This window comes from Zalophus californianus, chromosome 4 (assembly GCF_009762305.2).
Source record: "Zalophus californianus isolate mZalCal1 chromosome 4, mZalCal1.pri.v2, whole genome shotgun sequence".
NCBI classification, from domain to species: domain Eukaryota; kingdom Metazoa; phylum Chordata; class Mammalia; order Carnivora; family Otariidae; genus Zalophus; species Zalophus californianus.
In genome coordinates, this window is record NC_045598.1 from 27,858,094 (window position 1) to 27,883,779 (window position 25,686).

Below are 25,686 nucleotides of genomic sequence, written 5' to 3' on the forward strand. Positions count from 1 at the left end.
AGGCAGCCCGATGTGGGACTCCATCCCAGGACCCTGGGATCATGACCTGAGCCAAAGGCAAGATGCTTAATGACTGAGCCACCCAGGTGCCTGTGATAAGATTTTCTTTTCTTTTCTTTTTTTTGATATTTAAAAGTCTTAATATTTTATTAGAATATACTTCCAAACTTCTTTCCCCTCCATATCTAAACACAAACTTTAATTAAAAAAATATACATAAATCAGTAGAATACCATATTACAAATGCCCAGAAATGCAGAATAAAGACCAAGAACTGCTTGGAAATATTTCTAACACTTTTTGGGATTACATTCATAATCTAATAAAGATTATGAAGTAGCACAATCATTATTGGGGCCAACAATTCAAAATATTTGCCTTATCAAAGCTAGCACCAAGAAAGTATTATGCACATAAACTTGAGAACCAGATCATCTTTACTTCAGAAAAGCACAGTCCTACGGAGTCCTGCTCTCTAGTGTAGCTAGTAAAAGGGTCAATCTGTCTCACTGAGGCATACATCTGTCAGAGCCATTAAAGTCTCGTGATAAGATTTTCTTGAGAGGAGCCTAAAGCTTAGTGGAGAATACAGACATATCAACAATTAACTATGCAATTAGGTAATGTTGTATTACCTAATACGGAGAGAAAAAGAGTTCAGATTTCAGCAGGATTAGGTTGAGATACCAGTGGAAAATCAGGGTACGGGAACTCCTAACCATCTGGAACAATCTGAGTTGATGTCAAGATGTTATTAACGGAGTAAAATGCACAGAAGAGATGGAGAAACTACCTGAGTATGCCAGGTCGCTCAAGAAGCGAGGTCACTCAGGGAGAGAGGTCACTCAGGGAGAAAGACTGAATGAAAAGAGAGGGAGGAAGCTGGAACTGTGGGGTAGGTTTTGGGCCAAACAAGGGGTGGAGGTGGATGGGAGAGAGGTAAGAGATCCAGCATAGAGTATTTCAGAAACCAGGAGGAGTGACTATTTTTGTATCCCTCTAGTTTACTATTGTGTTCCAAGTATTTTGCACTGGGCATGGCATATAGCCCTCAGAAAAGCTGTGAATTAAAAATTAGGTTGAGGGGCACCTGCGTGGATCAGTTGGTTAAGCCTCACACTCTTGATCTCAGCTCAGGTCTTGATCTCAGGGTCATGAGTTCAAGCCCCAGGTTGTGGAGCCTACTAAAAGAAAGAAAGAAAGAAAGGAAAGAAAGGAAAGAAAGAAAAAGAAAGAAAGGAAGGAAGGAAGGAAGAAAGAAAGAAAGAAAAAAAAAGAAAGGAAGAAAGGAAGAAAGAAAATTAAATTGATTCAGAACCTTACAAGAAGCACGGCAGGGCATGCAGGGAAGTGCTCAAAGAAGGAAGAAAGAGTAAGTAGCCTGGAAGGAATGCCACGAGTTCAGTAAGGGTGAGGGCTGTGGCATGATCTGAGACTTGAGTTGAGCCTGCTGAGCTTTTCTTGCAGGAAGAGCAGATTTCTTCAATATTTATTCGTATTTACTTTTACTTTGCCCTGGGGATGCAGAAATCCACCCAAACCTATCTCTGTTCTCAAAGAGCTCGCAGTCTGGTGGGGAAGACAAACAGAGGTTCTGAAAATTACAGAATAGGGTGCAAAGGTACGGTGGGAGTAGACATGGGGGGAGCTAGTAAACTTGGAAGGCTTCATAGAAGAGGTGACATTTGAGCTCAGTCTTAAAGGTTGGAGTTCATTAGGGCAGTAATTCCAGCGGAAACTAGCTTGTGCAAAACCCTGATGAATGCAGTGGTCCTCGAACTTGTAGTTGCACGAGAATCACTGGGGAATTGTTTATAATGCAGATTCCAAGCCTATACTTCCCGGGAAACTTCTGGCTTAATAGGTGAGTGGCATCCATTTTAACAAGCTTCACAGGACTACACTTTCAGAAAATCTCTTTCTGTGCTCCCATGGTCATGGGCGGGGGAGGAGGCGGTGGCGGGAGATGAGGTGGGTCAGAGCTTGACCCATCGGGCTCCTGGGTCTCCGAAAGAGGTCACGCTATCACAATAAAAACAACTCCATTTTGAGTTGCGCTTTCAGAGTACAAGCCGCTTTCATGTGCTTTACTTTGTCGGACTCTCGCAACAACTCTACGGGATAGAAATTACGAGTGTCATACCATAGGGGAGGAAACCGAGACTCACAGAGGGGAGACGTTTTGCTCAAGGTCACAAAGCGAGAGGTGGCAGGGCAGAGACTGAAAGCCAGGAGCCCCGATTCCCAGCTCACAGATTTTGCGACAACGGAGGAAGGCCGCCAGTGGGTGGGGCTCAGGCCCTCCCTTCAGGCTGGTTCCAAAATGGTGGGGGTAGTGGCGTCAGCAACGCCCCCGCCCCTTCCGTCCACCTCCCTCCTTCTTCCCCAGGCCACCCAGGCGGGGGGAGGGGATGGAACGGAGCAACCCACGTGACTGCCGACAATCCGGCGCGTGACGCGAAGCGGCGGGCCCAACGCTCGCCTTGCCTTGTGGGAAACGTAGTTCAGCCGACCATCAAGTTGGCAAAGAGAGACGGGGCTAGCACTACATTTCCCAGGAGTCAGCGGGGCGACGCCGCCGCTGCCGCCGTCCGAGAGCGGGGACGCGGGGCGCGCTGTCGGGCGGGGGCGAGGTTCGGGCCGGTTGTGCCGTTGCGAGGCTGCAGCTGCGATCGCTGCGGTGGGCCCAGGTGAGTGAAGGCCTTTGATGGGGATGAGAGCAGTTCCACCAGCTCCAGTCGTTTTGTCTTTTATCTTTCCTCCGCGGCGGCTGGGTCAGGGTCTCCGGCAGGCCGGGCGCTGAGCCGCTCCCCCGCGCCTACCCCTAGGCCTCCTCTGAGCGGGCTCAGCTCTCTCCGGCTCCTCCCCTTCCCCGCCCTTCAGGGCTTCCCCTCGCTCAGGCCTAGCTCCCGACGCTCTGGGCCGCCTTTTCTCTCGAGCAGCTCCTACCCTTTTCTCCCCCTCCTTGCGAGCTTCGAGGAAGAGGCCTCCACCTCTTCCATTTCTCTCTTTAGTCGTAGGAACCCCATTATTTGGATTTCTCTTTTTCCCGGAACTCTTTGAGTGCTAACCACCTCCCCCCCCGGCTCCATTGGCCTGGTTCTGTCTTCTCCTAGGGCGCATGTGGCTGGCACTCAGTAAATGTTAGTCCTTCTTTTCTGCCTTGCGGCCAGAGGAGGCATAGTCCAAATTTATCTGCTCCGGGAACATTTGTGCGCCCACTTTTATTTCAGTCTCTTGGGTTGGAGGTGAGGCCGACTTGCATTCCAGTGGTAATCGGTGTGTGTTCTGCTTGTAGGAGGCAATTTTCTTTGCCTCCTTTAGCACTTTAGCAACTTTTATCAGCTTTTCTCATTGCCTTTGTAAATTTTAGGGGTGGAGCATGGCGGCAGAAGCTGGCGAGTAGCGCTGGTGCCCAGAAGTTCGAAGCCATCAGGGGTAGTAGCGTGTATATGGGGAGGTTGTTAATTGGATTGAAGGAGAAGGCTCAGAGTGTGGTAGAGCCTGGCGGGCGAGAGCCAGTGAAGCTTCTGGTGGCAGCATAACAGATGGATCCTGCAGCCAGCTTGCCTGGGTTCAAATTTTGGCTCCGTTAGCTTTTGATTTTAAGTCAAGGGGCTTCGCTTCCAGGTACCTCGGTTTCCTTATCTGCAAAATAGCGGTAAGTAACAATGGCTACTTTATAGAGTGATTGTGAAGATTAAATGAGATTAAATTGAAAACCGCTTAGCTCATTACCTGACATGTATTAAACTACATCATTATCATCATCGTTTATGGGATTTCCAGATGGTGGGCTCAGAGTGGAAAGGCAGGTATCACACCAGCATTTTCCTTCTTTTCAGATGGCCCTCCCTTTTTTTGTTTGTGGAAATATTGTCTGTTCGGTTATCTGGACAGCTTGATGTGTGTGATCATTAAGTAGAAGCCTGTTAAAGAGTCAGCAACGGTTCCTGCCATGAACCAACTTGTGGAGCAAATCGGGCTTAGTTTGCTCTTTGCTGGGAATTACGTTTTGTGAACTAGTGCACACACTTTAGCAATACCAAAAACAAGATTATTCCGCAGCCACTTAGGCTTGATTGTATCTTGTAAAAGGTGAATTGAAGTTTTCAGAAGAAGTTGTTTAACTAAAAATCTTTTATGTCTAATACAGGCTTTTTGCTTTGTTCTTTAACCCTTTTGGCACCAGTGGCAGGTCTCCGGTTTTGGAGACTGACATTTTTAGTCTGCAGATGTTTAAGTCCCATTTTAGTGGTGGGGCTGATAGTACTAATAGTAGCCAACAGTAGTTCTTTAGCATATTTCATTACCATTAACACCGCGTACAGGCACTTTTTGAATTTGGTTTAGCTAGTGAAATTATGGGTTACAAAGAGAGTGTCCTGTTTTGTCCTGAGAAATTAGGAGGAGGAAGCTTGGAATATTGCTGAGATTAGCGCCGAGGTGGGGAGAGATGAGGCTGACGGAGAGAGAGCCGAAGACCTATGACTATTATTTCGATTGGATGGTCTCAACCACTAAGAATCTTAAGATGCTAGTCTGTTTCTCTTGGGCACGATGACATCCTGAATTGAAGGCAGTGTGGTTAACGCTGTTCTCTCAAATACTAGATTTTGATGGATTGCTTCACGTACTCATTCTGTAAACATCTAAGATTGAGTCAGTTCAGTATTTGGCTGATTGATTCAACAAATAGTGCCTGAGAACGTACCATCTACTGGCTCCTATGCTAGGCTGTGGGAGTACGGGGGTGGTGAGAGCAGAGATCTCGCTTTTGGAGAACTTCCAGTAGAGTAGGGGAAGGCACAACAGGTAAGCCAATAAATGACAAATTGAGAAAAGTGATGTAGAGATATCAAGTAGGGACTGTAGTAGACACTAACAAGGGAGACCTCAGGGTGGTCAGAGAAGTTCTTTCGGGCGAGAGTGAGGAGACAGTTTTGTAGGAGGGAGGATTCCGTGTGGAGGGAACGGCAAGTGCCAAAACTTGAAGTTGGGGAGAATTTAGTGTGCTTTCAGCACTGAAAAGAGGCCCGAAGTAGCTGACACAGTGAGGAGAGAGGTTACAGAACAGATGGACAGGTAAGGTTGTTTGGGGAAGCCGTTGAAGCCTTCCGGTTGATACTTTAAAATCAGTTTTGCAGAGGTATGGAAGGTGGGGGGCGGGGGATATCATTATATCATTTAAGAGGCTGCTGTACTGGGCCAGGCTGGACATGGTAGTTACCTGAAGTAGGAGGGTGGAATGGAGATGTATTGGTGGGAAGCAGGAGGGGGTTGGAGATATGTAGGTTTAATATTCTTTGGAGCAGGCCATTCTTAATCTTTGGTCCATGGACTGTGGGGAGCCCAGGAACTATAAAATTTTTGTGAGGGAGTGCTTTTTCTCAAAGGTTTGATACCTTCTATCTTACTCATTCGTCTCAAAATTTAAGAATGCTGCTCTAGAGCTTGGAATGCAGGTTTATAACCCATAAAAAAGTAGTTGCCCAGAGCTTATCAGGAGAGTTGAGTCATGGGTACCCTTCTAAAAGATTGCTTTCCTTCGTCCTTTTTATTTTTAAGTAATCTCTACACCCCACGTGGGGCTCAAACTCAGAACCCCAAAATCAAGAGTTGCCCCGAGAACTGAGCCAGCCAGGCACCCCATTTCTTAGTCTTTCATGGGAACTTTTTTAAAGATCAAGGTTAAATGCTGTGCCATAGATCATCTTTTAGTTTCTTTTTTTTTTTTTTTAAGATTTTATTTATTTGACAGAGAGATAGAGAGCACAAGTAGGCAGAGTGGCAGGCAGAGGGAGAGGGAGAAGCAGGCTCTCTGCTGAGCAGGGAGCCGGACATGGGGCTCAGTCCCAGGACCCTGGGATCATGACCTGAGCCGAAGGCAGCCGCTTAACCGACTGAGCCACCCAGGCGCCCCTCATCTTTTAGTTTCTTTTTGTCTGCAAGTTATGGGCTGATGCACATACTGAGGAAGCTGAACATTAGTGAGCTCAGTTTCATGAAAATCCATTTCTCGCTCTTTTTTTTAAGATTTTATTTATTTGACAGAGAGAGGGAACACAAGCAGGGGGAGTGGAAGAGGGAGAAGTAGGCTTCCCACTGAGCAGGGAGCCCCATGTGGGGCTCTGTTCCAGCACCCAGGGATCATGACCTGAGCTGAAGGCAGACGCATAACGACTGAGCCACCCAGGCGCCCCAAAAATCCATTTCCTAATGTTTTCTTTCACTGGAAGAAACAGTTCCTATTTTAAGTGGTACAAATGGAGCACTTTAGGGTATGAAGAGCAAGATCATTTTCTTGCTTTCCTTCAGCAGTTAGGGGTTTCAGATGTATATTCATTTTTTTTTTTAAAGATTTTATTTATTTGAGAGAGAGAACGAGAGGTAGAGAGCACGAGAGGGAAGAGGGTCAGAGGGAGAAGCAGACTCCCTGCTGAGCAGGGAGCCCGATGCGGGACTCGATCCCAGGACTCCAGGATCATGACCTGAGCCGAAGGCAGTCGCTTAACCAACTGAGCCACCCAGGTGCCCTGTATATTCATATTTTTTGAGTATATTTTTACATGATGGTGTGTTATTGGATGTGTGGGGTGTACTTTGTACACCAGAGTTAGAGCTGTACCACTGAAAAAACCATGTATTTTTGTTTTTATGGCAGAGGTTGGAAACTGAAGGCTTATGGACTGAATCCAATCTCCAGATGTGTTTTGATTGGCTCACATAGTCTTATAAATTTGAATTCGTTGTCAACATACAAAAACAAGGAGATTTTATGTAAAAATTTGGATTCAGGCTGCTTTTGAAAAATCAGTTCTGGCAGCCATGGACTTGTGTTTCTGCTTCATAGCAGCCATCTTTTGTAGTTGGTCATGTCTTCTCTAGTTGGAGACCTCGCTACAGCCTGACATGTATCCCTGACGTGGTGTGAAGTGTCACTTGATATTATTTTACACCTTATATTACATGTCTGTTTGTGGGCCCTTTAATTTGGTCTCCCTGTTCTAGATCTATGATACAGGTCTCTAATGCCTCCACTTAAGTCTTTTTTCTGTCTTAATGTTCTATCACCATTAAAAATTGTTTTATGTCTTGTTGCCTTATTTTTTGCAGGCCAATGAGGGAGAGAAGTCCAAAACATTGAATTATTTTGTTTCCAAACTCAAGAAACCCAAGGGCTTTTAGAAAGTTTAAAGGCATTGACCTGACCCCAGTCCATGCTGGCATGGGTGCAGTGTCCTCGTTTTTGTTCTGCCTGATTTGCTTTTTAGCATCTAGAATATCGTTAACTGCAGAGCTGGGCTTGTTTCAGAACATAGAACGCCAAGCAAAGAGAAATTGCTGAATGTTTAATTAGAAGACTTTTTGCTCTTGTCTTTAGGCCTAAAGATCAAAATTGTGTTTTTGTGTGTGTGTGTGTTTAATATGCCTTTTTTTTTTGAGGAATAATAACTCAAAATTTTTTTTAAAGATTTTATTTGAGAGAGAGGTAGATAACTAGAGAGAGCAGCAGGCAGAGGGGGAGGGAGAAGCAGACTCCCGCTGAGCAAGGAGTTCGACGCGGGGCCCTATCCCAGGACCATGGGATCATGACCCGAATGGAAGGCAGATGCTGAACCACCTGAGCCACCCAGGTGCCCCAATAACTCAGTTTTTTCCTTCTATTTTGATAATAAGGGCAGGATAAATAAAGAATTGCTAGAGGACATCAGAGAGGTGAGACTGCTTTCTTAAAGTTACCCAGATTTCTTCACTCTAGGGCTCCATTACATCAGGGCTTCCCAGAAGATGGTCACAGTGTGTCTAAAGGATGTGTCCTGTAGTCTTGACTAATAGCTTTGGCTATCAGACTATGGGCTATCAGAAAAAAAAACTTTAAAAATGGAGGAGATTGGGGCACCTGGGTGGCTCAGTCGTTAAGTGTCTGCCTTCAGCTCAGGTCATGATCTCAGGGTCCTGGAATCGAGCCCCGCGTTGGGCTCCCTGCTCGGCGGGAAGCCTCCTCTCTTTCCCACTTGCCCTGCTTGTGTTCCTGCTCCTACTATCTCTCTCTGTCAAGCAAATAAATAAAATCTTTAAAAAAATAAATAAAAATTTAAAAAAAATGGAGGAGATTGAGGAGGTTGGTCAGATGCCAGAGTGGGGTTGCCCACTAGAAAAAATTGGGTAAATTTTTTAAGATAAATTATTGTTTCAGATATAATTAAGTGATGCTTTGTGTAGTCTTTTTTTTTAAGATTTTATTTGAGAGAGAGAGAGCAAGAGAGCATGAGTGGAGGGAGGGGTGGAGGGAGAGGGAGAAACAGACTCCCTGCTGAGCAGGGAGCCCAACATGGGGCTTGATCCTAGGACCCTGGGATCATGACCTGAACTGAAGGAGACGCCCAACCGACTGAGCCACCTGCACGCATCCCTTGAACAACGCGTTTCTTGACACCCTATCTATAGGTATTCCTCTCATCAACCCCCCCCCCCCGCACATTATTACTGTGGGACATTATTTTTTTTGTTTTTTAAGATTTTATTTATTTGAGAGAGAGAGTGCTCCCAGAGGGAGGGGGACAAGCAGACTCCGTGCTGAATGTGGAGCCCGACGTGGGGCTCAACCTCACGCAGGACCCTGAGATCATGACCCGAGCCGAAATCAAAGAGTTGGAGCTCAACTGACTGAGCCACCCAGGGGCCCCTGTGGGACATTATTTTAATCCACTGCGTCTTCACCTCTTTATAGAGTAAAGCAGGGATTTGTTTGAATCACTACTGAGTCCCCACACCTTCTATGTTCTTTGTCACATAGAAGGGGCTTAGTAAATACTGAAAGAAAGGGTGAATTAATACGGTAAGAGATATGCTGAATGGTTGGCTGTCTCTGGAAGTGCTCCCGCTATTAAGTCCTGATTTACTCATATTCTGTTAAGCTACCAGTTGAAAATGATTTGTATGGTGGTATGTGAGGAGATTGCAGAGGGGCAGGAAGGTACTTTCTGGAGTGATAGAAATATTCCATATATATATATTTTAAAGTTCAACACGGGGCTTAAACTCAACGACCCTGAGATCAAGACCTGAGGTGAGATCAAGAGTCGGATGCTTAATCGACTGAGCCACCCAGGTTCCCCTGAAATATTCCATATTTTGGTTGGAGTAGTGTTTCACAGTATATTTTGTCAAAACTGACCAAACTGTTCTTACAATGTGTACATCTTTTGTAAGTGAATCATGAAGTTGATTTATGAAAATTTGTCAAAAGCCATTCTCTAAAGACTTATACTGTAAAACTAAGATAACTATAAGTAGGTTGTGATGATAAATGTTTTTCTTGAATTCTTACTAAGTTTAGCCAAGTATGGATTGGACAGGAGATTTTAAAATACCATTTGGAGTGAGGAGGGTGCCTCGGGATCTGTTGAGGGAAGAGACTGAGCTGGCAGGACTCTGAGCAGCCCACTCCCATTTCAGTCAGAGCAGTTCTACAGTGATAATTTTTTACTTAGGGGTTCTGCTTAACATTTCATTTTTATTTATTTAAAGATTTTTCTTTAGAGAAATGTATGTATTTCATTTATTTTTAAAAATTTATTTGTCAGAGAGAGAGTGCACATGCACTCACGGCACAAGCAGGGGGAGCGGCAGGCAGCACGGCAGGCAGCGGGAGAAGCAGGCTCCCTGCCAAGCAAGAAACCTGATACGGGCCTTGATCCTAGGACCCGGGGATCATGACCTGAGCCGAAGGTAGATGCTTAACTGACCGAGCCACTTAGGCGTCCCATATTTTTTTTTTTGAGATGATTTATTTGAGAGGGGCGCATAGGTGGCTCAGTCAGTTAAGCGTCTGCCTTCGGCTCAGGTCATGATCCCAGGGTCCTGGGATCAAGCCCTGTGCTCAGTGGGGAGCCTGCTTCTCCCTCTGCCTGCCGCTCCCCCTGCTTGTGTTCTCTCTCTCTGACAAAAATAAAATCTTTTTTGGGGCGCCTGGGTGGCTCAGTCGTTAAGCGTCTGCCTTTGGCTCAGGTCATGATCCCAGGGTGCTGGGATTGAGCCCTGCATCGGGCTCCCTGCTCGGCGGGAGGCCTCCTTCTCCCTCTCCCACTCCCCCTGCTTGTGTTCCCTCTCTCACTGTGTCTCTCTCTGTCAAATAAATAAAAATCTTTAAAAATAAATAAAACAATCTTTTTTTTTCTTAAGTATTTTTTTAAAGATTTGTTTGTTTATTTGGGGGGGGGGAGGACAGGAGGAGAGGAAGAGAGTCTCAAGCAGACTCTGTGCTGAGCACAGAGCCCAATGTGGGGCTTGATCTTATAACCCTGAGATCACGACCCGAGCTGAAACGAACAGATGCTTAACCGAGTGAGCCACCCAGGCGCCCCAAAAATAAAATCTTTAAAAAGTAATCTCTCCACCCAGTGTGGGCCTCAAACTAACGACCGCAAGATCAAGGGTCAGATGCTCTACTGACAGCCAGCCAGGTGCCCTTTTTTAAGATTTTATTTGTTAGAGAGAGAGAGAGAGCACAAGCAGGGGGAGCGGCAGGCAGAGGGAGAAACAGGCACTCTGCTGAGCAAGAGCCCAATGCACAGCTTGATCCCAGGACCCTGGCCTGAGCTAAAGGCAGACACCCAGCAAACTGAGCCACCCAGGTGTCCTGAATATCTCTTGTTTTAGAGAAGGAAGCTTAATGACATTTTTTTTTTTTTAAGATTTATTTGAGCGAGAGAGTGCGAGCCGCATGAGCAGGGATGGAGGGAAGGGGGAGAGAGAGGAATCTTCAGTAGACTCCCCACTGAGCATGGAGCCTGAGGTGGGACTCATCTCGTGACCCTGAGATCATGACCTGAGCTGAAATCAAGAGTCAGAGGCTTAACCAACTGAGCCACCCAGGCACTCCTGAAGTTTTTTTGAATGAAAAAAAACAAACATTTTTTTTTAAAGATTTATTTATTTGAAAGAGAGAGCACATGAGGGGGAGGGTCAGAGGGAGAAGCTGAGCAGGGAGCCCAATGCAGGACTGGATCCCGGGACTCCAGGATCATGACCTGAGCCAAAGGCAGTCACTTAACCAACCGAGCCACCCAGGTGCCCCTAATGAAAAAATTTTTAATATGGTTCATCCAAAGTGCCAGCTTCCTGATAAAACCTGATACCCACTGATTATTAATGAGTTGTGTATTTGCATACATGAACCATGAATGTAAGTGAAAGATAACACTGGGTTTCAAAGTTGTCAACTGAGTTACTGCTGTGGCTATTTGGAAATTAAGATTTTATGTGCTAGTCAAAAGTATACATAAACTGTAACGTTATGTACAGTATGTTATTCCAGCTAGAATTTTGACCATGCCCTTCTTTTTTTTTTTTAAAGATTTTATTTACTTATTTGAGAGAGAGAGAGAATGAGAGAGAGCACGAGAGGGAAGAGGGTCAGAGGGAGAAGCAGACTCCCTGCTGAGCAGGGAGCCCGATATGGGACTCAATCCCGGGACTCCAGGATCATGACCTGAGCCGAAGGCAGTTGCTTAACCGACTGAGCCACCCAGGCGCCCCCTTGACCATGCCCTTCTCAGTTCATCTTACTCTGGTAACTAATCTGAGACCTGCCAACAAGAAATAGAGGGTACTTTCTGAGGAGAGGGTCTTTAGTTTCCTTGTTGGGTATTAAATATCACAGCAAAGCTATAGGGATACAGGCTTTGTCTTCTAGATTATTCATTCTCCTTCCTTTATTCCCTTTAATGAATAAGAAACTCATATATAAATCCTGGATACACTTTTTTTTTTTTTAATTTTATTCATTTGACAGAGATAAGCAGGGGGAGCGGCAGGCAGAGGGAGAGGGAGAGGGAGAAGCAGGAGAGCAGGGAGTCCAACGCGGGACTCAGTCCCAGGACCCTGGGATCATGACCTGAGCTGAAGGCATATGCTCAACTGACTGAGCCACCCGGGCGCCCCTTGGATACACTTTTTGATGCTTGTCTCCTATCATAAAGAATTATGTGTCCAAACTTAGCTTTTCCTGTAGTAACTCTTGAGTAATCTAGTTTCCTTTTGAAAGTATTACCTTTTCCTGTTGAAAATTTACATTTTTGGGCGCTTGGGTGGTTCAGTCAGTTAAGTGTCCCACTTCTGATTTCGGCTCAGGTCATGATCTTGCAGTCGTGGGATCCAGCCCCTGTGTTGGGCTCCCCATGCGCTGAGCGTGGAGCCTGCTTGGGGTTCTCTCTCTCTCCCTCTGCCTCTCCCCCCTGCTCATGCGTGCTCTCACACATGCACAAGCTCTCTCTCTCTCTAAAAAACAAACCAAAAACTTCTTGGGGCGCCTGGCTGGTTCAGTCGTTGGAGCATGCAGCTCTTATATCTCGGGGTTGTAAGTTTGAGCCCCACATTGGGTGTGGAGATTACTAAAAAAAAACAAAATTAAAAAAACCCACAACCTTTTCTTGACTAACGTTTCTTGTTATGTTATATAGTAATGTAATTTTTTTTTTCTCACTGAGCAGTCAGCACCTGAACTGGATCTAATATGGAGTTAGGCAAAATCCTAGGGATTTAGCCTGATCTCTGCTTTCCATCGTACAGATATTTGTGTATCAAGTTAGTTTTTTGAAGATGATTCTGGAAACAGAATTAACTTTAAGGATTTGATTTATTGTTTGGTGATTATGTAAACACATTGCTTGGGGAAAGAGCCTCTCCCTTCCAACTTTCTGGGTTTTTTTCCCCCAAAATGCCCTTTTAGAATACAGTGTGCTATGTGGTTTACACACATCAGTTCATTCAGTTCTTAAGATAGACTATAAGATTAGTGTATCTACTTTTGAGATATGAGAAAATATTATTAAGATTATACATCTTGCTCAAGCCTGCACAGAAGTGGAGTCAGGATGCTAACCCAGGTCAGTCTTTTGTTTGCAAGGCTCTTGCTCTTTACCACTCTGCCTGTATTCAACAGATACCTTCATGTGCTTATCTTTTGGTGTAGAGTTGTTTCTTTGATTTGACCCTAGGAGCATTGCTTTATAAATCCTATTTCAGTAAATCTCAATGTGGTTGACCAAGAAGTTTGTGAGGTCCGTGGGAATGCTAGTCCTCTTCTGTCTCTATCCTAGAGAATCTTTTTCCCTAGGAGACTGGGAAAGGGAATCCTAAAGGCAGCACAACCACAACGTTCAGCATCGTGTAAACCTTTTTTTCATGCTTTAAAAAACATGCCATACAAAGACATCCAAAAATACAATAATAATACAAGTAGTACCCATATATTTAGGAGATTAATTTACGAAATAAAACTCTACTACCACAGTTGAATTTTCTAGGATTGTTCTCCCCTTCTCCCAACCATTTCTTTTTTTGGTGTTTTAAGATACGGGTTTTCCTAGACTTCTCTCTCTTTTTTTTTTTTTAAATATTGTATTTGTCTATTTGACAGAGACACAGCAAGAGAGGGGACACAAGCAGGGGGAGTGGGAGAGGGAGAAGCAGTCTTCCCGTGGAGCAGGGAGCCTGATGTGGGGCTCAATCCCAGGACCCTGGGACCATGACCTGAGCCAAAGGCAGACTCCCAACGACTGAGCCACCCAGGCACCCATTTTCTAGACTTCTCTTAAGTGTGTATGCTTTCCTAAACAAAATATGGTATTGTTTTTGTGTGGTTTTACGCTTTGCATATGTTTAATACTGATTTATTTTGGTAGCTTTCTACTCAAGCTTGTGTTTGGGATTCATTTATGGTATATGTGTTCTTCATTTTCACTGTTGTACAGTATCCACTGTATGAATATATAATTTACCTGTTTTTCTATTGGTGCTCAGAGAGTGCCACCAAAAATATTTTTTTTAAGATTTTATTTATTTATTTATTTATTGAGAGAGAGAGTGAGCATGAGAGGGGGGAGAGTCAGAGGGAGAAGCAGACTCCCCGCTGAGCAGGGAGCCCAGTGTGGGACTCAATCCCAGGACTCTGGGATTGTGACCTGAGCTGAAGGCGGAAGGCTTCACTGAGTGAGCCACCCAGGTGCCCCACTTTTTTTTTTTTTGAAGATTGATTTTTTTTGAGAGAGTGCGTGTGCGCCCTCATGTGGGGGAGGGGCTGAGAGAGAGAGAATCTAAGCATACTCCCAGGTGAATGCAGAGCCCCCCAAGTGGGGCGCGATCTTAGGACCCACCTGAGATCATGACCTGAGCTGAAACCAAGAATTGGACGCTTAACCAACTGAGCCACCCAGGTGCTCTCAGAAATATTCTTGTATATATTTTCTTTTGACTTGGGAGAGTTTCTAGGGTTTATGCCTAAAAGTGTAATTGCTGGGTCATAGGATGTACATCTCTCTCTCTGTCTCTCTTTTTTTTTTTTTTTTAAGTAGGCTCTACTCCCAGTGTGGGGCTTGATCAAGAGTCTCATGCTCTACTGATTCTGATCAAAAGTCTCATGCTTTACTGACTCAGCTAGCCAGGTGCCCCAGGATGTGCATATTTTTAACTTTATTAGGATACTAGCAACAGTTATTTTCCTGAGAGATTATACCAGTTTATATTCCATTACAAACATTTCTGTTGCTACAAATCTTAATGACACGATATTGTTAGACTTTAAAATTTTTGTCATTTTGGGGGCACCTGGGTGGCTTCGTTGGTTAGGCGTCTGCCTTCGGCTCAGGTAGTGATCCCAGGGTCCTGGGATCGAGCCCCGCATCGGGCTCCCTGCTTAGTGGGAAGCCTGCTTCTTCCTCTCCCACTCCCCCTGCTTGTGTTCCCTCTCTCACTCTCTCTCTCTGTCTCTGTCAAATAAATAAATAAAATCTTTAAAAAAAAAATAAAATTTTTGTCATTCTTTTTTTTTTCAAAGATTTTATTTATTCATTTGAGACAGATACAGAGAGAGAGAGAGAGAGAGAGAGAGCATGAGCAGGGGAGAGGCAGAAGGAGAGGGAGAAGCAGGATCCCAGCCGAGCCAGGAGCCAGACATGGGGTTCGATCCCAGGACCCTGGGATCATGACCCAAGCCGAAGGTAGACACTTAACCATCTGAGCCACCCAGGCACCCCAATTTTTGTCATTCTTATGAGTATGAAATATTTTATTGTAGTTTTAGAATGGCGTTTCTCTGATAGTGAAGATTAAATCTTCTCATGTGTGTATTAGCTGTATAGGTTTCCTCTTTCTTGAATTGCCTGTTCATCCCCTTACCCCACTTTATTTGTAGCATTTATCATTTGACATACAATATGTTGTTACTTGTTTCTATATGTTGCCTCACCATGAGGTCAGAGACTTTTTCCCTTTGTCATTGTGTATCTGTAGTGCTTAGGACAGTGCCTGGCATATGGTAGGTGTTCAGTAAGTATTTAATGAGGTGATTTTTTTTTTTACCTAAACAATTGAATTTTTTAGTATTTTTATTTGTAGAAGTTTATATATAGTCTAGAGTCTGGATTTTAATCCTTTGATTATATGTTTTATGAATATGTTCTAGTATGTGAGTCCGTTTTGATTTTTTTTTTTAATTTAAATTCAGTTAGCCAACATACAGTACATCATTAGTTTCAGATGTAGTGTTTAAGAATCTATCAGTTGCTTATAATCCTTTTTTTTTTAAAGATTTTATTTATTTATTTGAGAGAGAGAGAATGAGAGACAGAGAGCACGAGAGGGAAGAGGGTCAGAGGGAGAAGCAGACTCCCTACTGAGCAGGGAGCCCGATGCGGGACTCGATCCCGGGACTCCAGGATCATGACCTGAGCCGAAGGCAGTCGCTTAACCAACTGAGCCACCCAGGCACCCTGCTTATAATCCTTTTGATTTTCTTTTTTTAAAAAAGATTTTATTTATTTATTTGACAGAGAGAACATAAGCTCAAGCAGGGGGAGCAGTAGGCAGAGGAACAGGGAGAAGCAGGCTCCCCGCTGAGCAAGAAGACTGATGTGGGGCTCTATCCCAGGACCCTGGGATCACGACCTGAGCTGAAGGCACATGCTTATCTGACTGAGCCACCCAGGCACTGCTCGTTTTGATTTTCTAAAACAGACATTTATCAATCTCTACCTTTATGGTTTATAATTAGAATATTTTGTTTGTAATCCTTTTTCTTAAATTCATTTAGATTCCTATATTTTCTTCTTTTTTATAAAAATGTTTTTTAGAGAGTGTGAGAGAGTGGAGGGGGCGCAGAGGGAGAAGGAGAAAGTAGACTCCCCGCAGAGCAGAGCCCGAAGAGGGGGTTGATTTTATGACCCTGAGAGATCATGACCTGAGCCGAAATCAAGGGTCAGGCGCTTAACTGACTGAGCCACCCAGGCACCGCCCCCCCCCCCCGTATTTTCTTCTAAAAGTTTCAAAGCTTTTCACATTTAATGTTTGTTCCTTTTTTAAATTTTATTTATTTATTTTCAGTCCACTTAGAGTTTATTTTGTCTGTGAGGAGAGGTAGAGATCTAATTTTACTTTTTCCACGTGATTGGTTTTAGTGTTCTTTTTTTTTTAAAGATTTTGTCTGTTGTTAAGTAATCTCTGCACCCAGTGTGGACCTTGAACTCATAACCCTGAGATCAAGGGTCACATGCTGCACTGACTGAGCCAGCCAGGCGCCCCTTGTTTTAGTATTTATTAATATTTTGAATCTCGGGGCGCCTGGGTGGCTCAGTTGGTTAAGCGGCTGCCTTCAGCTCAGGTCATGATCCCAGGATCCTGGGATCGAGCCCCGCATTGGGCTCCCTGCTCAGTGGGAAGCCTACTTCTCCCTCTCCCACTCCTCTTGCTTATGTTCCCTCTCTCTTGCTCTCTCTCTGTCAAATAAATAAATAAAGTCTTAAAAAAAAATATTTTGAATCTCAAGTCCTGATTTGTGTTTTGGGTTGTGTATAGTGGCCTTTATACTTTTTTGCCAGGGCTTAAATCTTCTTAACTTTATGCACGAGAGATTGGAAAAATATTAATGTAATCTAAAACCACATTTCCAAGAAATAAAAAGCAGGATTGCTAAATTAGGGATGGCATGAGTCATAAATCTTTTAGGGGAAAAACTCCATTTACAAGAATCAATTTGACATGGGCGCCTGGGTGGCTCAATTGGTTAAGCATCCAACTTGATTTGGCTCAGGTCATGATGTCAGGGTTGTGAGATCCAGCCATGTCACACGTTGGGCTCTCCCCACTCAGCAGGGAGTCTCCTTGAGATTCTCCCTCTCCTTCTGCCCCTCCCCTGCGTGCTCTCTCTCAAATCTTTTTAAAAAAATCAGTTTGACAGATGATGTAATTCTCTTAGTAATTATACCACTTTTTATAGCAGCCTGTTTTCCTAGTTAAACTTAAGAATAATAGGACTGATTCTGGTGAGCTGTTACATTACCTATAAATGCTTTGGAATGAGATGCATTTTGTGAGGAACCTTCTGCTTAAGGGAATGGCTCAGTGGCCTTGGGAATTGGTATTTTGCGGGAAGAGAAGGCTTGAGCTTCCCTAAATGATGTTTATAAATTGCTGTTGGGTTAATATTGGCTACAAATTTATTTTCTAGAATTAGAACCAGAGAATATGGACATTTTGGGATAGATTTCCAAAATTGTTGGTAAGATTCTTTCTAATAGTAAGTTTAGTTGAAAATAAGTTTAGTTGAAAATTTGGCAGTATTCTTAGTAGTAGTTACTTTCATGTCAAACCTAGTAATTCCTCCTGATTTGTAATTTAAAAAAGGAAAAACAAAGAAGAAAAAAATCTCCAAAGGTGATTGTTTTAATGGATTTTCAGCATATGATAGATCTTCTTGTTTATGATATTCTGTCATGAAATTTGGTCTCTTTTCTGTTGCTTATTTACAAATGAAAGCAAATGTGATTCATCTAAAGGTTGTTGTCTTTGCCTAATGCTCTGGTTTAAATGGGTTGTTAATTAAATTACTATTTTGGATGAAATTTTTTTAATAAAGCTAAGCAGTTGCAGAAGATAGACTGTGAATGTACCATCTTCTTTTCCAACTCTAGTTTTTTGTTTACTGAAATTTCGTTTCAAATAGGCCTTTAGTGAATTAGATTTCTTTTTCTTTTTTTTTTTTTTTTAAGATTTATTTATTTGAGAGAGAGAGCGTGAGAGGGGGGAGGAGGGTCAGAGGGAGAAGCAGACTCCCCGCCGAGCAGGGAGCCCGATGTGGGACTCAATCCCGGGACTCCAGGATCATGACCTGAGCCGAAGGCAGTCGCTTAACCAACTGAGCCACCCAGGTGCGCCGAATTAGATTTATTCTTATTCAGCATCCCCTGTGGCTTCCAGTAGAGCATATTTTAGGATGATTTAGGAATGTTTAAGACTGATTTCATAAAGCATATTAAAGAAATTTTTTCTTAGATAGCAAGTAAAATGGAAGAAAAGTGAGGAATCAGAGCCAATTGGATGAAGTTTGTGGCTTAAGGTTCTTTAACAGGTAATGATTAGCATGATGATATGAAAGAATTGGGACACTGATGGCCAAGGGCCGTTAGGTTCTAGTTTTAGGTCACCTTCTTAGGTAAAACCCTTCCTTTTTCTGGGCTCAGTTTCCCTTCTGTAAACCTAGAGTTATGCTAGATAACGATTTCTAGGTGTGTTTCCAGTTCTTACTGCTCTGTGACTCCTCTAATTCTAGTCCTCTTTGTCCAAAACGGATAGCCTCCTGGGTAGTGTTTTTGCCAGTAGATTAGAGTGGATTGTGGATCTCTTAATCACAAGGCTCTCTGCTTTTTGAGTAAAGCCAGCTGTAGACTGCCTTGAGGCTGACACACCCTATACAGGCTCTGATGGTAGCAAATTTTCTCTTTATTCTAGCACTTCAAGTCACAATTATTTTTTCAGATGACTATTTCAGTCAGATTTAGAAATAGACCCATAAACATTATAAGTGTGGGCTGGTTGGAAGTTTAACCAGGTTCTCAGCATAATGTTATCAGAATAATGATAATACATACTGAGCAGAGATAAACTCCTGTGTTGTATTATAAGCACCTGAAAGAATACAGTTTGATTCATGTTTGTGCTTTCCATGGTACCCAGTGAAGGAAATTAAGAATGATTTTTTTAAAATCGTTATTTTTATTTTTTTTTAAGATTTATTTGAGAGAGAATGAAAGCGAGCGAGCACGAGGCGGGGAGGGTCAAAGGGAGAAGCACACTCCCCGCTGAGCAGGGAGCCTGATGTGGGACTGGATCCTGGGACTCCAGGATCCCAGGATCATGACCTGAGCTGAAGGCAGTCGCTTAACCAACTGAGCCACCCAGGCGCCCTAAAATTGTTATTTTTAAGTAATCTATACACCCATTGTGGAGCTTGAACTCACAACCCCGAGATCAAGAGTTGTATGCTCCACCAACTGAGCCAACTAGGCGCTCCAAGAATTATTTATTACTGCTATTTGAGTGCTTGCTATATTACTAGGAACTGTACTAAAATTTAGATGTTTTCCTCATTTAAATATTATAGCAGCTTATGAGGTAGTGTTACTTCTCTAATTTATAGATCAGGAAACTTAGGCTTAAAAGGGAATGTTTTAAACTAATTTTTATGTGACTCCAGAGCCTGTAATTTTTCTTTTCTTTTTTTTTTTAAAGATTTTATTTATTTTGAGAGAGAGCATGAGAGACAGAGAGCATGAGAGGGAACAGGGTCAGAGGGAGCAGCAGACCCCCCGCCGAGCAGGGAGCCCGATGTGGGACTTGATCCCGGGACTCCAGGATCATGACCTGAGCCGAAGGCAGTCGCTTAACCAACTGAGCCACCCAGGTGCCCCCAGAGCCTGTAATTTTTCTTGCCTCAGTATGCTGCCTAGCAAAGACGTTATTCAGAGTGTGCTCAGTGAGTGTTAACTGGGTGAAATACTTGTAAACTGTTTAAAAAAAGTTTACATTGTTTTCATCTTTACGACAGTATTTTTAGAGGAGGGGGATTAGCTGGTCTTGACAGGCCAACTGAATGTCTTAATAGGACATCCTCAAGGCACGTTAACATGTGCTTGGGCGTTGTGTTCCAAAATTAAAAATTAAAGGAAGGAGACTGGAAGTTGGGGACAAGGAGGGTAGAAATTAGGAAGAACTCTTTTCATTGTCACTCTTGTACCATTTGACATTTTTAGTATGTGTGTGCTTCTAAAAAGAAAACTAGGTAAGAAGAATTAAACACTGCTCAGGCAGATAAAAGCTTAGTTAATATTTCAAGTTCCATGATTCTGTGCATGTTTTTCTCTTTTTTAAACCTGTACATATGCCACAAACGTGGATGAACCTTGAAGACCTTATGCTAGGTGATATAAACTCTACGTAAACGAAAATCTTGTAGTCCACTTACCATGAGATACCTAGAGCCGTCACATTCATAGGGTAGAGTGGTGGTTGTGGGTGGGGGTACACGTTTTAGTTTGGGAAGATGGAAAAGTTCTGGACATGGCTGGTGGTGATGGTTGTGTAACAGTGTGAATGTACTTAATGCTACTGAACCTAATGATACACTCAAAAATGGTTAAAATGGTCAATTTTGTTTATTTTTCCATAGTAAAAAAATACATAGCTGATACCCATTTGTCATTCAACAGACATGTACCTAGACACTGGGGATACAAAAAGGAATTTGATTTGGTACTTGCCCTGATATAGCCATTTAATCTAGTAATATTACTCTAAGATTACACTATTAGTGATTTTCAAGGAAATAGAGGTTTAAGTTTTTAGGAAATTGTAGCTTGTAAAAGTTTTGCAACGTGATAAAAAGATGATAAATTCTGGGAAAGTAAACGATTTCCTGGCAGTCTTACCTGCTGGTTGATCCAGAGGATTCAGATGAGAATGTTATTTTGTCCCAAGGTACTTGTGCATAGCCTGAAAGCATGATTTTAGAAATTACCAGTCTGGGTAGAAACTGTCAGGTGCATGGATGGCATATTGATCCCTCCCTCTCTCTCGTAAATTGAGAACCTGGGCACAGAATAGTGGTGTCATTTAAGCGTCAGACTCATTCAGCCTGGAATCAAGTTTAGGCTTGGGTTTGTTGCCAGAGTGTACAGCTTCTTTAAGAGGTTCTCAAGCTGTATGAGTGTCTTACATTCTGAGTCTACCATAAAGACAAATTCTGAATTCTCAGGAGAAAGATAGTAATTGTTTAATGACCATGTGATTACCCATGCTAGCTGGTGGAAGTCTTGTCTTTTAACTCTCTGATTTTGACATTGGCCTGATTAATAATATTTATTGAGTGCTAAATATGGGCTAGTAAGTATTGTTTCAGGTACTTCACATATTCAATTTTAATAACAGCTCTGTGTAGTGGGAATCAGTTTTACAGATGAGACAGTGGGATTTAATAAAGTAACTTATCACAGGTTTCAAAACTAGTTGGTGGTGCTGGGAATGAAAGGTAGTTTACCTTTAGAGCGTGTGTTGTTTTGTACTACTTAATTGGGCCGGTGCTTTGGAAATTGTTTTGGGATGATTGATTACTAATTTTGTCTTATTGTAATTTGTTGGATTAAAAAATGACAGTTTCTACCATTTGAGACCCCTACAGTTTTGAGAATTACTGCTCATTAAGGGTTTATTATTATATGGCCATTTGGGCTAAATGCCTTTGTTAATAAGCAAATGGTGTAGAACCAGAGTTGGCAGACTTTTTCTTTATAGGTCCAGATAATACTTTAGGCTTTAGGGTCAAGAGGCAAAACTGAGGATATTATATAGGTACTTAAATAACAAAAAAGAAAACGTATTAAAAAATTTTTTTTATTTTTATCTTTTTAAGTAATCTCTACACCCAGCGTGGGGCTTGAACTCACTACCCTGAGATTAAGAGTCACATGCTCTACTGATTGAGTCAGCCAGGCGGCCCAAAAAAACAAATATTTTATTGGCAGAATTCAAAATGTAATAGTTCAATACAGTTTTTGTAAGGCAGGTGTGTTACAAGAGTGGAATTCACTTTGGGAGATAACATCTCACATTACTGGGGTTCAAAGTTAGCTTTACCTATCAAAATGGATGGCAAATGTTCATCTGTTAATGCTGAAATCTGTAGTGAGATTGCACATTTGTCATCTTTGAAAATGTCTTTACACAGACAGGTACTGCCAAATATTAATATTAATCCATGAGCATATGATTTTTTTTTAAAGATTTTATTTATTTATTTGAGAGAGAGAATGAGATAGAGCATGGGGGGGGAGGGTCCGAGGGAGAAGCATACTCCCCGCTGAGCAGGGAGCCCGATGCGGGACTCGATCCCGGGACTCCAGGATCATGACCTGAGCCGAAGGCAGTCGCTTAACCAACTGAGCCACCCAGGCGCCCGAGCATATGATTTTTTTTGAGCATATGGTTTATTTGAGCACATTCATCACTTGGAAGGCATTTATAGAATTCTGTTAGATTCATTTTTTTTAAGATTTTATTTATTTATTTGAGAGAGAGAATGAGATAGAGAGCATGAGAGGGGGGAGGGTCAGAGGGAGAAGCAGACTTCCCGCTGAGCAGGGAGCCCGATGTGGGACTCGATGCCGGGACTCCAGGATCATGACCTGAGCCGAAGGCCGTCGCTTAACCAACTGAGCCACCCAGGCGCCCTGTTAGAGTCATTTCTTGATATTTGCCTTTTTGGGTACCACTGCAGAGTAATCGTTTCCAGTGGAAGACTTGATGGAAGTTTAAGTTTTGTGGGGGGTGGGGGGTTTGTTTTTTGTTTTTGTTTTAGATTTTATTTTTAAGTAATCTCCACACCCATCGTGGGGCTCGAACTCACAACCCCAAGATCAAGAGCCACACAACTGACCTGACTGAGCCAGCCAGCCACCCCTACCTAGATGGAAGCTTCTCAGTTGGACAGGTAGATGGATTTTGAAAGATAGAGATTTACTTTGCACTTCCATTAAGATTGGAAGTATGCTGGAAGTGTAGTTTGAATTAAGAAAATAGGTCTTTCAGAGTTTTGTGTGAACAGAGATATCATTGTGTTAACTTTGATAGTACAGGAAGTGAATAAAGTAACTTGACATTACCTGAGGTAATGTCACAGGTAAAACACAACAGTGTTTACTGTTCAAGTTAATTTGCCATAATCTATTTGCCATAAAAATACTATTTTTCTTAAAGATTTTATTTATTTATTTGACAGAGACACAGCTAGAGAGGGAACACAAGCAGGGGGAGTGGGAGAGGGAGAAGCAGGCTTCCCGCGGAGCAGGGAGCCCGATGCGGTGCTTGAACCCAGGACCCTGGGATCATGACCTGAGCTGAAGGCAAGCGCTTAATGACTTAGCCACTCAGGTGCCCCATAAAAATACTATTTTGCCTTATAATTTTTTTTTTTTTTTAATTTTTATTTGCCTTATAATTTTTTATTGAATTCATTAGGAAACATTATCAAGTCTGCACCAAAAGCTAATTTCCAAAGCCTTTCAGTATTCAGTAATAAGGTTTAAGTGTGGTTCTTCAGAAAAATTTTAGATTAAAAAAAAATCACAATAAAATTTTGCTGCGAAGCCATTGAACTGCTGTTTGGTAGTGCAAATCAGGATCCACCTTCTATTTCTTTCTTTTTTTTTTTTTTAAAGATTTTATTTATTTGACAGAGAGAGACACAGCGAGAGAGGGAACACAAGCAGGGGGAGTGGGAGAGGGAGAAGCAGACTTCCCTTGGAGCAGGGAGCCCAAAGCGGGGCTCGATCCCAGGACCCTGGGATCGTGACCTGAGCCGAAGGCAAGACACTTAACGACTGAGCCACCCAGGCGCCCCTCACCTTCTATTTCTGACAAAAATTCACAGAAGTGACCATGGTTAAGTCTACAAAAATGAATTGACAGTGAATGAAGGGGACTTTTGATAATACTGGCTCAACATGTGATTAAAAGTTCTTTGTGGAGTACCTGCTGATGAATAGTACAGTGAATAACCATATGCTTGAAACACCTTACATTTTCACAAGCCCTGTAAATTTGTCCAGTTAAGCCCTTTCTTCTTTACATATTTTTTACCACCACCATTTGTCACACATCTCAGCAGATTCAAGGTCAGGTTGTATTAGTGTTCTCTCACACGTCTTTGAAAGATTCTCACCTATAGTTGTTCCATATAACTGTTCATAGAGGCTGACTCTTCAGTCACTTCAAACCCAGCACTGACTTCTGCAGTAAACAGCTACGCAGTGTCTATATTATCTGTTGAATCAAGAGGCAACAGTGGTGAAAATCATTCCCTTCCCCTCTTAACAAATACTCTGTTGTTGAGCAGTTTCGGATTTACAGAAAATCTGGGAAAGTAGTACAGAGTGTTCCCATGTATACCTCATGCCCATTTCCCCTGTTAACAAATTAGTGTGGTACATTGGTCCTAGCTAATGAACCAGTGTTGATACATTCTTGTTAACTAAAGTCCTTACTTTATGCACATTTTCTTAATTTTTACCTAATTTTGCCTTTCTGTTCCAGGATCCTATCTAGGATGTACATTTAGTAGTTATGTCTCCTTAGACTCCTCTTGGCTGTGACACCGTTTCAGACTTTTCCTATTTTCAGTGACTTTCACAGTTTCGAGGAGTGCTGGTTAGATACTTTGTAGAACGTTCCTCAGTTGGGATTTTTCTCATGGTTAGACTGGTGTTAACGGATTTTAGTGAGAAAGACCACAGAAGTAAGGTATCATTTCCTTCACATCGTATCAAGGAATACATGTTACCAACATGATTTGTTGTTGATGTTAACTTTGATCACCTGGCTAAGTTTCTCTGGTGTAAATTATTCCCTCCCCTCCATACTGTACTTTTTGGAAGGAAATCACGAGGCTCACTCTACTCCACTTATGGCATGGGAAATTGGTCTCTTCTCATTCATTATCAGTATAGACTCATAGATACTTTATACTTTGAGTTATCCATTATTTCATTTTGTTCAAATTTTTTTTTTTTTAATTTTGGCTCTTGAACTCTTTCAGCTGGACAGGAATGTCCTTTTGACATACTCTCTTCATTGTGGTGGTTTTTGTATGTTCGTTTGTTGCACTTTCTTCCTTTCTGGCACTACAAGATATTCCAGGCTTATCCAGTGAATTGCTGGCCTCAGCCGTGGAGTCAGTCATTTCTCCAAGGAGCTTTGGTTTCTTTTATTGGAGAATATTATTAGAAATCAAGGTGTGGGTGCTAGGTTGCTTGTTGCTACTGGAATGTTACTGTGTATAGGTCTTCTCAGCTGACAAGGAAATATATGTGTGTATTAAATAAGTGTATAATAACATACAGGAAATAGGTGTATAATAACACATTTTATATACATACAGAAATATCTGTAAATATTTCTGATGTATCTGTGTGTATCCATTTGTATCTGTATTAAGCTAAACAGGAGCTTATACTGGTATCTCCACTTCTAATCCAGTACCACCTGGATCATTCTAGCCTTTCTATCTTGTTTGTGGTCTCCCACTCCCAGCAGTGAGAAATTTGGCTCACACCATCTGTCATCCATTTATTTATTAATTCCAGTATACATATGTAATGGTTTCAGAATAGTTAACCCATACCCCCATGGGAAACAACTTCAACGTCTAGAATACAGTGATTATGTGCAGTTCCTTTTGCTGTTTTCCATTTCACTCATTTCCATAGTTACTTAAGTCAACTCCTTTCTCCTCTACCTGCCTTATTTTTTTTTTTTTTTTAAGATTTATTTATTTGGGAGAGAGACAGCACAGTGCGC

The 25,686-nt window shown here is 42.5% G+C and overlaps 1 protein-coding gene across 2 annotated transcripts in view; it reads left to right on the top strand.

Moving 5' to 3' along the window:
* The first annotated feature begins 2,577 nt into the window (after positions 1-2,577).
* THRAP3 (thyroid hormone receptor associated protein 3) overlaps positions 2,578-25,686 on the top strand; it is a 74,418-nt gene continuing 51,309 nt past the window's right edge. The window contains exon 1 of one of the 2 annotated variants that reach the window (XM_035726967.1): positions 2,578-2,690. The gene's annotated coding sequence lies outside the window, so the exon portion shown is untranslated. Of the gene's footprint in view, positions 2,691-2,943; positions 3,662-25,686 lie in introns of those variants that run through there. The other variant, XM_035726968.1, reaches the window with a different exon arrangement.